The following is a 17,563-nucleotide window of genomic DNA, read 5'->3' as shown; positions in this document are numbered from 1 at the left end:
AAGCAGAGCAGAGACAGCCATTTCTGCACAGGGTAGTTACAAACAGTAACCAGAGAATTGGGACCAACAAGGAAAACAGTACCACACACGCCACATTCTCAATGGAGACCCTTCTGATGCTGAGAGAGCTTCAAACTCAACCCCAGGAAACCAGAGCCTCCTCCCAGGCTCCTGGCTTCCCAGGAGCCTGCCTCTGGTTTGGTCATCGGTGCCCAGCTGCTGATGGCACCGGTTTCTGCTCCTGTGAAGTGAGACCTCTCACCCCCACTAATTTCATGGGTCCCTGTGAAGATTAAGGAAAAGGTACCAGATAAGACACAATGGAGACATCTTATAAGGTATTTCTTTGTCTTGATTGTGCTTGTTTTCACCCTGATCCATTGCTTTTGGGCACAACTGACCAAATGGGTCAGAGGATATGTGTCCGAACTCCAGCCGGTACCTTCCAGAAAAAAAGAAAACTTCATGCCTGTTTAAAGGAGAGGCTGGCACGGGGCCATGACTTCCTTCTGCGGCACTTGTAGCCTCCAACCATTTAACACACTCCAAATCTCAGTTTAGAAAAGGAAAGGTCCACATTCACTGTTCAGGGTCACCTGCCAGCAATAGATGGCAGCCTCAAGCCTCCTTCCTCGTAACTTGGGAGCATGAAGAGCGTGGTGGGGGTGGCCTGGCTGTGGAGGCCTTTCCAGGGCCTCCAGGAAGCCTGCCCCTCAGTGGGTTCGCCTGAAAGGGTCTTATCCCTTCTCCAGGTACAAGCCTGTATGGGCCCGCCTCCACCTGCCTTTGTCAACCCCAGATTCAAGTGTGAACCTCTGCAGTGGGGACACTCCTCCTCTGAACCCTCCCAGCTCTTGGACCTGGAAGGAGACCCAGGACAGAATAGGAGTGCACTGAACACCTGCTGGCTCTTTGAAGGAATGGATGTGAGTTGGAAATGTCAGGGCCCAAGATTTTACTTGGTTTGTACCTGTGATGTTCTCGACATGCAGGAAGGAGTCAATCAGGCAATGTTTTCATTAAATCATAATAGTTACCGCTTCAAAACATCTGTTGTGCCCCGTGTGCTTCACAGACGTTACTCCTGAAGACAACCATGAAAGGTAGACGTTCACACCCTTGGTTCATAGATAACGAAAATGAAACACAGGACGGCAAGCACCTCAACACAGCCTTCTTGACTGATGGGGCGGCAAACTGGCCTCCAGCTTGATTCCAAAGGCCAGCTTACCCTCCACCTTGCCGATTGCTTGTCATTAATGTGGCTGCCAGCAATTGGTCCTACGGATCTTTGTCTAGAACTCTCTGTTTAGAAGAATCACCCCTATGGGGGCAAAAACCTAGGACCACTATTTAATCGGCCAACAAGTACTGATTAAACTTCACCTGGGGATTATGGGAAGATATTTCTGAGACACTTCAGACAGTTATTTTACAAAAGGGCTGAGTCAGAGACAACAATAACATCCTTCCGAACAAGCTAATATAATAAAAAGATAGCATTCAATTATTTCCCACATCACAAATCCTGTGACGTGTTCAGTGCTGGACCGCATCCATCTGCACGTCCTCACTGCTGGCAAAACACTCACTGACTGTAGCCCTGTGTGTCAGAGGTCGTCAGGCATTCTCCCGAGCCGAAGCGGGAAGTAAAGACGTAAAAGAAGTAGTAATGAATCCAATTTCGATCAAAGATCAAGGCAATGATTACATAATCACAGGATCTTTTTACGATTACAGGCATACCTTGTTTTACTGCACTCCACAGAGGCTGCGGGTCTTTTACAACTGAAGGCGAGACCCTCAAGCAGCAAAAAGACAGCAACCCGCTTTGCTGCAGTACTCGCTTTCCTGTGGTGGGGTTTGCCTGCAAGGTAGCTCCGAGTCATCTCTGCAAGAATTCCCACCGAGTCTTGAACAATGACACCATCATTAAACCAAGGCCCTCCTTTTGAAATAAGTTTATCAGAAGAGAGAAATACTTGGATTTGTAAGCTGTGGGGTATTTGTTTAAAAAAATAAATAAAAGCATCATACTTTATTACTAAATCAGGGTAATTTTTAACCTTAATATACAAGGAACTTTGTAGAAAACAGGCTTCATGTGTTCAGAATGTATTCTTTCTGCATTTGCAAAAAAGAGACTGTTAGTACTCAGAAAGAGAGACATGGGCAAGGCACTGGTCAGTTTGTGCTCCTCGAAGTCAAGGGATTTTTTCTGAACACGGCAAAGATTTCTTTCTCCCTTCTGGCTTCTCAAAATGCCAGCTTCCGTGTGGGTGGAGAGCTTTGGGGACTGGACAAGGTTTAGTTTTATTTGTTTATAGACGATTGCATGCTGAAGGGCTTAAAAATCAAGGCCAAATCCCCATTGACAGGTAAATACAGGTGCCTCAAGGCCTCCGAAGCCTCATTCAAGTCCACAGCACAGTTTCTCCATTGGGGCTGATACTGGAATTATTGTAAGAGCTTTCAAAACTCCCAGTGCCCAACGCCTGCTTCAGTGCAATTACACCAGACTCTCTAGGGAGGGACCCAGGCACGAGTATTTGTTTAAAGCTTCCCAGGCAATTCCCCTGGGCAACCCAGGTTGAGACCACTGCATTATCTGTTGTTCCTGAAGCCTGGGTGGTACCAGGATGTTGGCGCATCAGAATTCAGCCGCAGCCAGCATCACACTGTGGCCTGGGGCGTTGCATCCCAGACTGCGCAGTTGGACTCCAGTATGAGAATCCTGCCTCTATTACAAGTCTGGTTATGTTGTGGGCCCAAAGGCACGAGCTAAACGATGAATATTTCTGTGCCCCGTTCCCTCATCTGTAAAACGTGGATTAAACCTTCTTTGGGGGTCACTGTGAGAATTAAACAAGCTACTCTATATGAGGCACTTAGCATCCTGTCTGGAACGTAGCGAGCCATCCACAGTGGTGACTTCTGAAATCTAGCGTTCCATCCGGAGTCAACAGACTACAGGGTGAGCAGTACTTGGCGGGCAGGCAGGTAGTAGCTGTAATTTCTCCTCCCTCCAATAACCTTCACCCTGGCATTTGGGGTGGAGCACAGAGAAGCTTATTTACCTTGTCCTACCTGCAAATTGGCCTTTAAAAATGGTCCCACTGGGCAGAGGGCAGTGTCTCTGGGATGGAGAAGGAGCAGTTGTCCCTGGAAGACGTGCCCTGGGTCCTGGACTTCTTAGGAGCTGCAGGGGTGGGTTTTCTGAACCTGAGGGGCTGGAGGAGGAGCTGAGTCTCTCCATCTTCTCACCCCTATCTGTGCAAAAGTCACCACGAGCAGAGTGTAGATGACAGGAAGGACAGATATGCATGACCCAGCTTCCTTTTTTCTGAGAAGTGCAGACTCTAAATCACAGTAAAAGCTCCATAATTCAGATTTTATATAGATAAGAAAGGGCACACTGCAACAGTAATCTCTAAGTTTGAACTGAAGTCACTTCTTTTTGAACAAATATTTCAACTCTAGCTGCCTGCCTGCTAACAAATCGTAAGCCAATGAAAAGTGGGTTTTATTAAAAGGGGATCAATTCAGCACCCCTGGCACGTGCCAGATGTGAGACTGAGGTTTGTGGGAGAAAAATAACCTTCCCAAGGTCACTCAGCTAGTCAATGCTGGACTCCAGAGACTGCGGTTTCCTGGGGCTGTCAAACCTGCACACTCATTATCGGCTACATTCCCTGTGCTGCACTTTACAACCTCGTGACTGTTTGTGTAACTACCACTTTATACTTCCTAATCCCTTTAACCTAAAATACAGTAACAACTCTGTATGGTGCCAGGTGGGTACTAGACTTATCGGGGTGATCACTTCATAAGGTTTCTGTATTTTTTGGACTATAGGACGCACCAGACCATAAGACGTACCTAGGTTTTAGAGGAGGAAAATAGGGGAAAAAAAAACCCCACTCCACCACTGCCACCCTCATCCCCCCAGAGAGCCAAGTAAGCTACATTCGGACTATAAGATACACACTCATTTTCTTCCCAAATTTGGGGGGTGCATCTTATAGTCCGAAATATACAGTAGATGTCTAATCACTATGTTGCACACCTGAAACTAACACAATATTACACGTCAACCCTAACTGAAAAATAAATTTTTAAAAAATCTTTAAAATTAAAAAAAAATCCTGAGCACTCTCAGAATTGCCTGGAGAGATTGTTACACAGACTGCAGACCCCATGCCCCCAGAGCTTCTGATCCAGGAAGTCTGAGATAGGGTCCAAGAATCTGCATCTCTAACAAGCTCCCAGGTGATGCTGATGCTGCAGGTCCAGGGACCCCGGTTTGAGAACACCTGCTTTACAGCAAGAGCACTGATTACATAAACCCCAGCCATAAAAAGTAGGGGAGGGGCAGTCCTCAAGAATAACTCTTCAAGAGGTTGTGAGGTTTCCCCATTTGCCCACACAGTGCCGACACAATTATTTGTCAAACAGATGTAATCTTTGGAGACAATTAGAAGGTTTCTGCTTGGTCCAGACCCAATCACACCCTCCAGAGCAGCTGAGGACCAAAGCTTCACCATCCTCCCAGAGTGGGTTACTTGGTCCCTGAGGGCCTTCCCTTGTGCCAGGAGAGGGAAAGTCCAGGAACAGGAGAACACACCGCTGGAAACGCAGACACAGCTCTCTAAATCGACCTCTTCAGAAGACCTTGGCAACCACTGAGGCTTGGTTGCAATTTACGGCTATTCACACAAGCTGGGCCTCCAGCGACCATAGAAAGCTCTTTCTCTGAGGTTTATCCGGTTTTCTACAACCTCGGCATTAAGAAACAGAGGTGGCAACAAAAGGTTCTAAGAGATCATCCCCAGCTGGCTGCCCCAACCAGGCATTGGAAGGGATTTCTGCAGCATTAGAAGAGTTTCGGCTGTGAGCATGGTTAAGGTCTGTGAGTCCAATCCACAGGCTAAACATAAAACCACAGCTAATCACTGCAGCGCCCCATCGCAATCAAAGCCACACAAACGCACAACTGCAGATGTTGCCCTGAGACCGAGCTGCTGGCAGAAAGACAGCTCGGCGCTCAGTAATCTGAAACAAAACCAGCGCTTTAAAGCTTATTAAGGCTTTGAGAAATCCTGTGGCATATTTTAGAAGACAGTATTGTGATGTGGATTGCCTCCTACCCAAGGGCATGAACTGGACCCAAATGGCAAAAAATGCTATCCTGTGCGCTTCTAGTCCATTAGATGATGTTGGAAGATGTGGAGGTTTGGAAAGAAGGTGAGTATGGGCATTAGAGTCAGCCCTGTGTTCAGGTTCCAGCGCTGCCATTTATCAGCAGTGACCTTGGGCATATGGCCCAGTTCTCACCTCCAAACCATCAGCAAGTCCTTTGGCTACATCTCCAAAAGATGTCCAAAATCTGTCCACTTCTCTCACCTCCACCGCTCCCCACCACATGCAAGCCGCCACTGTCTCTTGTCTGGAGTACTGCAATAACCCGCTAGCCAGCCTCCTGCTTCCCCGGTTGGCACCCAACCATCCATTCACCACTCAACAGCCAGAGGAATTGTTTTCTTTAATCGTGGTAAAACATGCATAACAAAGGTGTTCCATCTTAACCATTTTAAAAAAGATTTTATTTATTTATTTTTAGAGAGAGGGGAAGGGAGGAAGAGGGGGAAAGAAGCATCAGTGTGTGGTTGCCTCTTGTGCGCCCCCTACTGGGGACCTGGCCCACAACTCAGGCATGTGCCCTGACTGGGAATCAAACCAGCAACCCCTTGGGTTCACAGGCCATCACTCAATCCACTGAGCCACACCAGCCAGGGCCCACCTTAACCATTTTTAAGTAGTACTCAGTACATTCACATTATTGTGTAAACAATCTCTAGAACTTTTTCATCTTGTTCAGACCCAGTTGGGGTTTTCTGACCTAGAGTCCACAGCACAACTCCGACAGCTACATGCTCCCAGTAGGAAGTGAATGAGCTGGACTGCCCCAGGGCCAACTCACCACTGAAACGTCTCTGAACCTCTTCATGCCTCAGTTCACTCGGGTGTGAAATTGGAGTAGTGACCATCTTTCCTGGGAGGACCAGCGGTGGATAGTGAACTCTGATATGGGTTTCTGGCCCTGAGAGGACCCTGAGGAAAGGAGGGGATTTGTGAGAACTAGCAGTAATGAATGTCAAGTTCTCGGTACGTAGTAGGTGATCGATCAATAAACAGCAGTTATTATCACTTCATAGGGTTTTGTGAGTGTTGAATGTCATGATGTATAAAAATAACCAGTTCATGCTAGGCACATAGTAAAGGCTCAAAAAAAAGGTACAATATATTGGAAAGCAGGTCTAAGAATAACTGTGAAGAAAGCTTAAAAGAACACACCCCACCATGAACCTGACCTGGATTATTTAACACCCCTGTTGCCCTTGGACATTATCCTCTGGAGTCGCCTTCTGCTATTCAGAAAGAACAGCTGGGCTCCTCGCAGACATAGCTCAAGAGAGATAGCAACGGGACCTCTCATGAAAGCTACGCTTTTTATTAACTATAGAAAATGTGGAGCTCCAGGCACATTTCAACCCTTATTTTAAATTCCAAATGAGCTGGAAGTTGGAGTGCCAGTTTGAAAGCCAAGTTTTGTTGCCTTGGTTTCTAGATGGTATAGTATTTGTATTTTTTCTTGTAGATGTTGCTTTCTGAAGCGATGGGCCAGGAGGCAAGAGGCTGAGGGTTAGTCTTGACCCTAGCATTAGCTAGTTGTGTGGCCGTGGGGCTCTGGTTTCTCACCTGTCAAACAGGGGGCTGGGCTAGGCTTGTAAAGGCATGACTTTACCTTCCCAAAACAGTGATGAACAGTTGTGTGGAAGGGTGCTATTACCTACAATGAAGTCTGTGTGTTAAGTAAGGTGGGATGGGGGTTAAGCACCCCCCACCCAGAGATCCAGGGAAGGGACCCCACTGCCTGCTGAAAGGTCTTCCCCACTAAGAATGGGGAAACTGAGAAACTGAGGGTGGGCTGGTGGTGGATGGGGTATGGGGTTGTGGTGGCAGCGACTGGCTCCAGAGTAACCAGCTGAAGCAAATGCCGGAGAGGAAAGTATAAAAGGTGAGCACAGACTGGCATGGTGATGTGGAGTCCCTGGTGACCTTGAACCTTTCTGGGGAAGGAGTGGGGAAGAAAGCTAACTGAAAAGGATTTGAACAAGACTAGAGCAAGAGGAATTAAAGATAACTAGACATGCTTTGGAGTTTTGCCGTAGATCTAGAAAACCATTTTTAGAAATAAAAAACATGAACTATGTAAACACTTAGCACAGTGCCCATCACATTGTAAGCACTGAGACATGTTAGGTGATTATTATTTTTTCTCTATTGTCTATTGTCTCATGTGATCTTCACTACATTCCTGGGAGGCCCAGAGATCTTACATATGTTTAAAATGAGAAAATTGAGGCAGATAAATATGTTGACTTACTCAGTGTCTCACATATAGTTCATTGGTTTATCCATTCATGTCACACGTCTGTTGCATGCCTGCTGTGTGCTGGGATAAACAGGTCACTAAGGAGCCCAGAAACTACCATTTATGTTACATTCCTGAGCTTCTGTGAACTGGGTATCAAAGTCATAAGGACTGATCTTTCTCACACCCAAGTACTGAGTACTAACCAGGCCCGACCCTGCTTAGCTTCCGAGATCAGATGAGATTGGGCATGTTCAGGGTGGTATGGCTGTAGATTGACCTTCTTTCTTATGGACAGCTGCCATCAGCATCTCCATATTAAGCTTTTTCCGGTTTTAGAAATCCATCGAAAGCTGGCCTCTTGGCAGAGACTCCAGAGAAAGGTTAATTAGTGATCATTCTTGGGTTTGTTTAGATCCAAGAAAAGCCATTGTGGGAGAATGGGGCTACAATTCTCATTTCCTCAGTCATCCATCACTGTCAAACAGGCAAGATTTAAGGAATTGCTTAGCATTGAAAACGTTGACCATTTAAGTGCAGTCTCTCTCTTTGAACTTTATTACCAATGTACATTTTCTCAACTTCTCAAGTGACCCAATTTCTCCGACCAGGGAAATTGAATGCGGAATCAGGGGAGAGGTGCCCATCAGCCCTCCCTCCCACCACCACTATCCCCATGGTGCTGTCTGCAGGCAGATGCACTTGAACTATTTCCAGTGCAATCCTGCTTATGGAGCCCTGGCAGCTGCATGGACTCCCTGGGGATCTGTCTCCACCAGCAGCCCTTCTCCGACACGGAGGGGAACAGCCAGAAACAAGGATGAGTTCCAGCCACCAGGCCCTGCTTTCCAGAACTTTCTGCACTAGACCGTAGCCCAGTGGTTGTATGTGTGGGCTATGGGTTGCCCAGGCTAGACTGCAAGTTCTAGAGCCAACACCTACTTTCACTTTGACTTTGGGTCCTGGCTCTCAGTGAAAATCTGCGTCAAATGGTTGTACAGATTCAAGAAGATAATATGTGTGTATAACCTCTTGGTATAGTTCTAGCACTCAATATATCAATATAATGATTACTAACATTGCTTTTCCAGATGAAGAGGACCACAGAGAAGGGGGATTACTACAGCAAACTCAGTTTAAACATATATCACTGGTTAAATATATGCCACCTCACTGTAACTCTCCACCCCAGTAGAGATGGTGCATACTTGTATTTAGATAATGCCATGTGTGGGTCCTCTGTGACTGGCCCTGTCTTAGAAGGAGAGCCTTCTGGGGCCAGCAGCCTGGCAAGGTCAATGTGGAACAGGCTGTTCCCCTCCCCTTTTCCATTGGTTCATCTTTGGCTTGATGGCCTCAAGGTGGAGGTATTCCTCTGCCCTGCTACGATATTCCTCTCACTCCTGTCCCACCCCCTTGCTGCAGAGAGCTTTGACATAGATCCAAGGCCCAGGCCAGAGGGTGGGGAGTTGTATTCCTTGGCGAGCCTCTGATGCATATCTGATCAGATTTCTGCCTGACAAGCTGCAGCTCGCCTGCTGGCCATCATTCACCCCTCAGAGTGCAGCCTCCCTTTCCCCCAAAGAGCTTCAGATGGTCTATGTTATGGGTTGAACTGTGTCTCCCCCTACCCTGAGCCATATGTTGAAATCTCCAGTACCTCAAAATAGGTGGAGATAGAGCCTTCAAAGAGGGGACTAAGTTAAAAGGAGGCCATTATCACGGGCTCTGATCCAAGGTGACCAGTGTCCACATGAAAAGATGAGCTGCACACTAGGAGGCATCAGGGATGTGTGCGCACTGGGAAGAGACCTCCTGGAGATCCGAGGAGGAAATGGGCATCTATGAGCCAAGGAGGGAGGCCACCAAAGGTGCCAACCCTACAGGCACCTTGGTCTCACACTTCTAGCCTCTAGAACCGGGTGAAACAAATTTCTGTTGCTTGAGGGGCATTGTTACGGCAGCACAAGCTGACTAGTACAGTCTATTTTCCAAACCCAGGGACTCCTTATAACACCAACTCATGAGTCAAGATAACCCTTGCTGACCCAGTCCTGTGGGGGCTTTGGGAAATTCTACTTCCAGCCAGTTACTTTTATGGTGTCACTTGACAGGGGCCAGGAGGGAAGTCACAGCGCCTGAGAAGACCCTCTTCTTCTGTCCGTCATTCTTCCCGAAGAGACACCGTGGCTCCCGAAGGTGAGGCTGAACCCGACAGTCACTTCATGTTCACACTGCAGCTTCTGCCCGCGGCCAGGATCCTTGCCTTCATTCATTTCCAGCTGCTTCACGGGAGTGCTCCTTTCATGGATAAGCGGCCAACCACTCACAAAAAGGAATTCAGTTTCCAGTCTCTGTTCCCACATTGCAATGTGTCACATTGGGGCACTGAGAGGAACTCCACGGTGCAGCTGTAACCTTTAAATCCAAACTGTATCAGAAGCTCCCTGGATATGCCGGAGCCCCCCACATGCCACACATTGCCCTGTGCAGCCTGGGGGAGAGGGAATTGTGTTGACTACCGTGCGAAGCGCACACTCTGGGGGTGCATGGTGCAACCTGCAGAGCTGTGCGCAGTGGCCCTGGCAGAAAGCGGGCCTCCTACAGTCCAGCTCTCTCCCAGCCTCCTGCTGAGTGGCTAAAATGCCCTTTACAAATATTTCAATATTGATTTGCTGACATTTCTAAGTAAAATATTTTCCTCCAAACAGAAAAATAGTAAAAGGTGCCACGGAAAAAAAAAGACTCTGAATATTACATAAATACAGTAGCTTCTTGGATCACATGGTGCCCACTCTGGACACTGGGAATTATGGAGGAGAGAAAAAGCGGGCCGATTTACACTGTCATCTCTGAGAAGGGAAGGGAAGTGGTGCTTCCTGAGGTTCTGATGTTCTTCCTTCTGTCCACGTGTTTGAGCATCACCTCATAACAACCCTGCCATCTTTACACTTAGTAATAACTTTGTTCTCCTTAGCTGTCTGTCTTCATTAGGAATCACAAAGGACATCCACATCCATTTATTGATTTAGGAACAGCGATCGTCTCATTCCTTCGAGTTTGTGGGGATGCGCCACCCCAAGAACATGCTACAGAAGGTTCTGATCAGGTGGGGTCTCAGAGAGAAGCACCTACCTCAGAGCTTACAGGGCAGAGCACGTCCCACCTCTCAGAGACCGAGACTCAAGTCAGAGTGCCCGTCTACGATGAGAAGTACAACTGTCAACCAAGCCCAGCTGCCACGTCAGCGCTTCTTGACTGCCTTCCCTGTCAACCAAATACCTGGACATCCACGTTACAGTCCCACGCATGTCTGAGGAGGGGTGCACGTTAGGGTGATACATGATAGGACATGCCCCCCTCTCCAGGAATGGGAATGGTGATGTGATGGGGAAGCGGGCCCTCTCCACTGGCCAGTGTTTGAAAGGCTCTGCCTGCTCCTGGCTCTCTGAGGGTTTTCTTTCTTCTGTTCTTCAGCCTCTCACCTTGGTTCCCATGGTCTCTCCCAAACCTTAAGGTGAACAAGTGGATTCCAAAGACCCCTGCCTGGTCCCCTTAGGATCAGGGCCCTTCATTAGTTTCCTACCATCCCAGACTCATTTGTTTCTCATCAAGAGGGAAGTGCTTGGTTTACCCCCAACCTCCCCAGGTGGGTCTTCCTGACCTAACTCCCAAAGAGAAACTTTTCACCTGAGTTCCTAGGGAAACCTCAACCTCGCTTCCCCCATTAGTCTGTCTTTCCTGCTCGTACAAGGCACTCCTCTCAGGGGACGTTTTACCCATATAACCCCATCCCGTGTCCTCAGAACTCCAAGTCACTCAGCACAGACAGCGGGGCAGCTGAAGAGACTGGCTGATGCCCACGTTTCTGCACATTCCATCCACAGCCGATAAGCTGAAAAAGTGGTCCTCACAGAGAAAGGGACGACCCTCACTTTCAGGAATGAGGATGGAAGGCTGGAGTCCACGGGTCTTTCCAAAGGCTGTCTCAGCAAAAACAGTGTTTGTGGGGCACTTGTTACATACTGGCCTTTTACATTAGGCATGGCGCTGCAAATGTTTCTCTCTTCCACCTCCAGAATGCCAGGGAGGCAGGTGTTATCGTCCCCATTTCCAGAGGGAACGCTGAGGCTCCACAGGGGGGAGTGGTTGATGGGCTCATGGTCAACAGCTGGTAGGTAAGTGGCTACACCAGGACTTGGAACCAGAGGCATCTACCCCTTCCCACAGAGCCACTGTCAGCACCTGCATAAAAGTCCGTGGTGGCATGATTTCCAAGATTGCTGTGACTCTGTAACCTCCCTGTGCTTGTTATTTTGGTCTCTCTGCTGTCTGTGTCCCCATGTGCTTAAATGAGGATAAAAAAAAACCCCTCAAACAAGAGGAGCCCAACTGCTAGTCCTCAGAGGCAACAGGAAGGGAAATCTCTCCTGATGAATGAGGCGGGCGTGGGGAAAAGGGTGTGACTCCAGAGCCTTCAGAGAGAAAGGGAGGGTCTGGGAGTCGGGCCAGGAGTAGCTGCACCCAGGAGCTCAATGGTAGAAAGACTCGGTCCAGCTCGCACCATGACCCCAAAGACGTAAATCAAGAAATCTTTACGTAAAGAGGGTCAAAGGTACACTGATCATTGAGGTTTCTGGCTGTTCATGGACTTCGGCATGACACAGATGCAGAATCATTTTCCTTTTTCAGAGAAAGTGATACTCTTTGGAGTTTGACTTTTTTTTAAGTCCCTGTGGTTGTTTTTTATTCTGGGAACACCTGGTTGGAGGCTGGGCCAAGGGAAACTGCATGTGGGTGACCCCAGGTCCTTTGGGTGCACATGTCCCCTCCTCACCCAGTCTCGCTTTAACTCAAAAGACCCCAGAAGGTTTGGGGAGGCAAGTTTGCTCCTAATAATATTTCTATCCCTTGGGATGTTAAGTTCTAATCCCACCCCACCCCCAGGTTAATTTTTGATGCTACTGGTATGTGGAAGACCCGGTGCTATCAATGAGTCGGTTTTAGTAGAATGTGTTCTCACCAGGAAACAGCCTGACTCCACGATGCCCGACCGACCCCCCAACCCCTGCCAGCTGGGCCCCTTAGTCAGAGACAGCCAGTGCCTGGGCTCCAGGAAGGCACAGCTTTCAAGATGCAGGGACTTTCCTGCAAATTCAGGGAGCCTTCTCTACCTGCCGCCATCCAGGGTGGCTTCACTTTCTCCCATCACCATCCTCTCCCTCAGTATCTAATGGTTAAGCATGCAATGGTCTCTGATTGTTTCAGAGGTCTATGTTCGACTCCTATTGTAAAGTCCTGAGTTTCGTGAGGTGGAGGGGAGCAGGGGGCTGTCATGAACAACCATAGCCCCCCCATAGGCCTGGCCCAGGATCCAGCCCACATTAGCTCAATCTTGGCCAGCTGTCTGGAATTTTTCTGGGTTCTCCAAGTCCTGGCTACAGTGTGGCCTGCTCCTGGAATTTCTTTTTGTGACTTCTGTTTTCACTTAGAGTATATAGACTCAAAAAAAAAAAAAAATTGAACAGAGAGACATATAAAGCCAAAGGAACAGTAGCCAAGCTCAGGGATCTAATCCTGGAATCAAAACTGGTTCCTTGGGAATGCCCCTCTCTGCACACAGTAATCTCATTTTGATTAACGTAGCCGTTAGGGGGTAGGTGCATTGAAAGCACTATCGGTGTCTGCAGAGACCGTGTTTGGAACAGCCACTTAGCTGTCTCTTTAAAAATGATTCCAACTTTCACTTCCATCTGAGCCTCCCCTGTTCTTCCATCTCCCTCTGCGCCTGGAACCAAAACTGAAGTCCATGGGAGAAGCAATTTGTGGGGTGGAATGAGGATGCGCTTTGGGGTCTGAATCCCACCTTCATGTCTTAGGAGCTACGGGCTGTCTTGCAGGGCTTCTGCCCTGATTAAAAGAGAGAATGTATGTACGCATGTAGAGCGCAGAGTAAGTGCTCTATATGTGGAAATGGCTTGACTCATCTCACTGGGACCCTGAACACACCTCGCTGTCACGGCTGTTTCTGCCCTGCATGAACAGCTATCTCTACTGTTGACATCCTATCCATTTTTTCAGTCCTAGATTAACTGACACCTCTTCCAGGAAGCAGTCCCCGATTTCCAAGTCAAATAACCCAGCACACATGGAAATGTGACCATGTCCTTCCCCTACTCGAAGCCACTGGATGATTCTTCGTTGTCTAGAGAACAGAACCTACTCTCTTCAGGGAGAACAACAAGGCCCTTCATGATTAACCTTTGCCCCCAGTCCTTCTCCAAACTCTGCCTTCATTTTACATTCCAGCCATATGCATCCACTGTGGTTTCCTGAATACAGCTAGCTCCCTCGTATTTCCCTACTGCTGGCAGATGTGCCATCAAAATCAGGCGGTTGAATCAACTTGCACTTAGATTTCTGGGACCCGAGGCATGCAAAACCTGGGGCCCAATTGTGAAAGCGCTCTTTGAGAGGTTCTTTCCTTAGAGACACCCAGAATCATGCCCAAGGCCATTGGGGTCTTTGCACCTGCATTTGCAAAGAGAGCACTCCCTGAGTTCACCTGAAGCCACCATCAGGACGACCATGGAAGGTGTGCTTGTGTCCCCATTCCCCAAGCCAACCTGTCCTGCCCGCCTGCCTGTCAGCAGCCTGGGCTCAGGGCTCTGCCATTGCTCTGTCTGGGGTACCAGGTGAGAGTGGCCCCAGGCAGAAACTCTCCTGTCCCAACCCTGAGTAATCACCAGCTATGGGACCTCGGACAGGTTTCTGAACCCCCACTTCTTCACCTGGGGGAGGAAAGTGGTAATAACACCCCAAAATGTTATGGGGAGGGGTGCCTGGCATGTAGCAGGTGTGCAATAAATGTTTAACATTATTAGAATTTCTGGAAGCAACAGGCAATAGTTCCTCTGAATTACCACTGGGCCACAAGCAGTGTTGGGGCTGCGTTGCATGCACAGTCTGAGGAGAATGACTCAACCACCTTGAATATATCCATAGCTCAACATTAAAGGGTCAAGGTCATGTCCTCATCCTTCCCTTCCAGAGGCCTTCCTGTGGAAATTAGTTTAGAGTCTGGGAAGTCCCTTCTCTGGAGGGAAGCATCTCTGTGCTCCAGGGAACGTGTTCAAGAACTCAGCCTCTGCAACTTTGACTCTCCAGGACTTACCGTATGATATGTGTGTGGGTTATGGTGTGAAAAGATCCAGGAACCTGGAGACAGAGGAGCTGGGTTCTAGCCCTGGCCCAGCTGGTCACCAGCTGAGCTGTGTGATCTTGGCTAAGTCACTTAGCCTCTCTGAACCTCAGGTTGCTCTTCTGTTAATACGTGGGTGGCTAACTCACAGATACAATGAGACAAATGGTATTTTGTGAACTACAAAGTATGGCTCAGGTCTAAGGTTCTTGGGTTTGCTTCTTTCTCTCTAGGCCTATTTTACTGTAGGTTAAAAATCTCTTATCCACAATTCCCAAATGCAAACACTTCTGAAAAACAACGTCTTTTGTAGCTCATTTGGCTGCAATACTTGATCCAAATCGATGTGACTCTATTTAAAGACTATGCCACTTACGGTGAATACTCAGGTTTTACTGCAGAAATAATAATGTTGGATTTGAGAGTGCTGTTCCAGTTACCTCTGGGGGCAAAAGGTAATGCACGAGCCACTCTGAGTTCCGAAACACATCTGGCCCCGACGGGTTTCCTTGAGGAGTTACAAATTCATATTCTAGGTGCAGATCCTACGTCGTAGTCATTTCTATACCACTTTCCTGATTTGTGTGATGTCCTTAGTGTTTGCTTCATATATATTTTAATTGACGCCACCTTCTTACTTTTTCAAATAAATCTTTTTAAAACTGCATGGTAAAATAAATCCTAATTCTATCTCAAAAGTGTTAGTCCAGGTGATACCCCAAACCAGCCCGCACATCGCAGTGAATGGATGCACCCCACACTCCCGGCAACAGTGGTCTGGACCCGGCACAGCACGCTCGCTCTTGAATGGCAGGAAGACAAAGGAAAAGGTGACCATCACGAGTTGGGACTCATCTTTGAGCTTCTCGGTTGGTATAAATATTCAGCATTCGACTCCATCAGGTGTCGGGAGCCCTGGCCTTGATCACATCAGCCCTGAAGTTCTGTTGACAAACCACGAAACGGCCAGTGGAGGGGGCGGGTGAATCTTAGCTTCCTAACAGCTTACACGTGGTAACCTCTTCACTGACCTTGCCACCCGGGCCTCACCTCCACCCGTAGCATAGACAGAATTAGAAGAATTGAAAACAAGAATCCCAGGCCCGCCCAGGCCGACAGCTTTGCCTAAGATCTCACATGTCACAGGCAGAGTGGAGAGCACATTCAGGTGTCCGCTGCAGACACGGTGGGTCCTGGTCTCACTCTTGCTCACATCAGGGCACTGCTGATGCTGCTTTCTACCTCTGGTTTGTATGATGATATTCACAAAAACCGCTGGGTTTTCATACAACCAGCCCGTTCTCAGCCTAAAACAGCCCCTCGTGGCGCAGCTATTATTCTTGGCCAGTTCTCCGGGAAAAGGCTCGCAGTGGCTGGAAGGGTCTAACGCGGTTTCAAGCATTTTCAGGATGGACCAACAATTATGGGCCTGTCTTGGCATCTGTTACAAAGTTAGGGGAATAGCAGTTTATGGAAATGGGGCAGAGCCCAGAAAAATCTGTTTCAAAGCCACATGACACCACAATTCAGTGTTTTGGTAAATATCTTTTAAAAACCATAATTTCTGAAGGAATCAGAATTTCCCAAATTATGTAAACAAGGAAAGAAAAATCGGTGTTCTTGCTCTCTCTTTTCACCAGAATCAATGATGTTCCCAGATTTCCTTTTTCCCCATGTGTAGGGAAGGTCACGAAAAAGAGATTACGCTGGGGATCAGGAGGCCTGCATCCTAAGCTCTGGCCTGATACTGCCCAGCCCTGCGTCTGAGATACCAGTCTACCATCTGGAGACCGCAGAGGCGTGCTCCAAGGAGCTGGCCTGCAGCGTAGCGTGGAAACCAAGCGGACATGTTTCATCCTAGCTCTTCCCCTTGGACAAGTTATTTGAATTTTTCTGAGCCCCTTTCATCATCTATAAAACCTATCTCAAAGATGTTAGTGAGAATTAAAGAACAAAATGGATCACTCAATCTCTTCCTGAGCGACTTTTTTTTCTTTCCCCAGATGAAAAAAGTCCTCAAAGGGAAACGTTTTGCCGATGTGGAAGAGGTGAAACAAAAAACAGCAGAAACACTAAAATGCATTAAAATTGACCTGTTCAAAAACTGATTTGAACAGTGGAAAAAAACATCTTAATAGGTGTATTGCATCAAATGGAGAGTACTTGGAAGGTGACTGAAGTTTAAACATGTAAGAATAAATACACAGTTTTTAATAAATTCCGGGTTTTTTGGGTCCCCCCTCGTGGGTGTGTGCACATCCCCCCCACCTGGATGGGGGAGCACCAGGCCAACTACACTGCCACCTCAGATTTGTCCCATAAGTTACTCTGTCTTAAACTCAGCTGCAGCTGGTTTCTACACAGGTTTTCAGAGGCCAGCTCGTGAGATATCAGTCTCAATACATTAGCCCCTACTTTTCAGTGGAGTGGTAAAGAATACTCTTTTTTCCCCATTTGAGTTCTGAACTTTCTGAGAAACTATAAACCGGCAGTTGAAGGAAATACAGCAGCCGTACTGCTGATAAAGCCAGGGTGGACATCTGGGTCAGGCGTGCAGCGACAATGGCCTTCCTAATTCTGCATTCCAGAACGAGGCAGGGCAGCTATCAAGTCACAGGCACCTTTTGTAAACCAGGGGCCTTTCCCGGAGGCAGCAAAGTGTTTTCTAATAAAATTATCACACGGCCAATTTCTCTGCACAGGCAGATCCCAAAGTGGACCCAGTAAGTGACAAGTTCCCTTCAATCCAACCGTCATAAGCAAAATGCGGTAGTAGACAGATAAAACCCAGGGAAGGAGAGCAGCCAGGTTAGTGATTGAGAGGCTAAAACTGTTAAAATAGAAATAAGTGCTGTGAGTTTAAACATCGCCTCTTATCTGATTCCGAAGAATCCAGTGACCTGAAGTTAGTCCTGTTTCCCTTGAGG

This window comes from Desmodus rotundus, chromosome 8 (assembly GCF_022682495.2).
Source record: "Desmodus rotundus isolate HL8 chromosome 8, HLdesRot8A.1, whole genome shotgun sequence".
Classification (NCBI taxonomy): domain Eukaryota; kingdom Metazoa; phylum Chordata; class Mammalia; order Chiroptera; family Phyllostomidae; genus Desmodus; species Desmodus rotundus.
Note: the sequence above shows the minus strand (reverse complement) of the source record.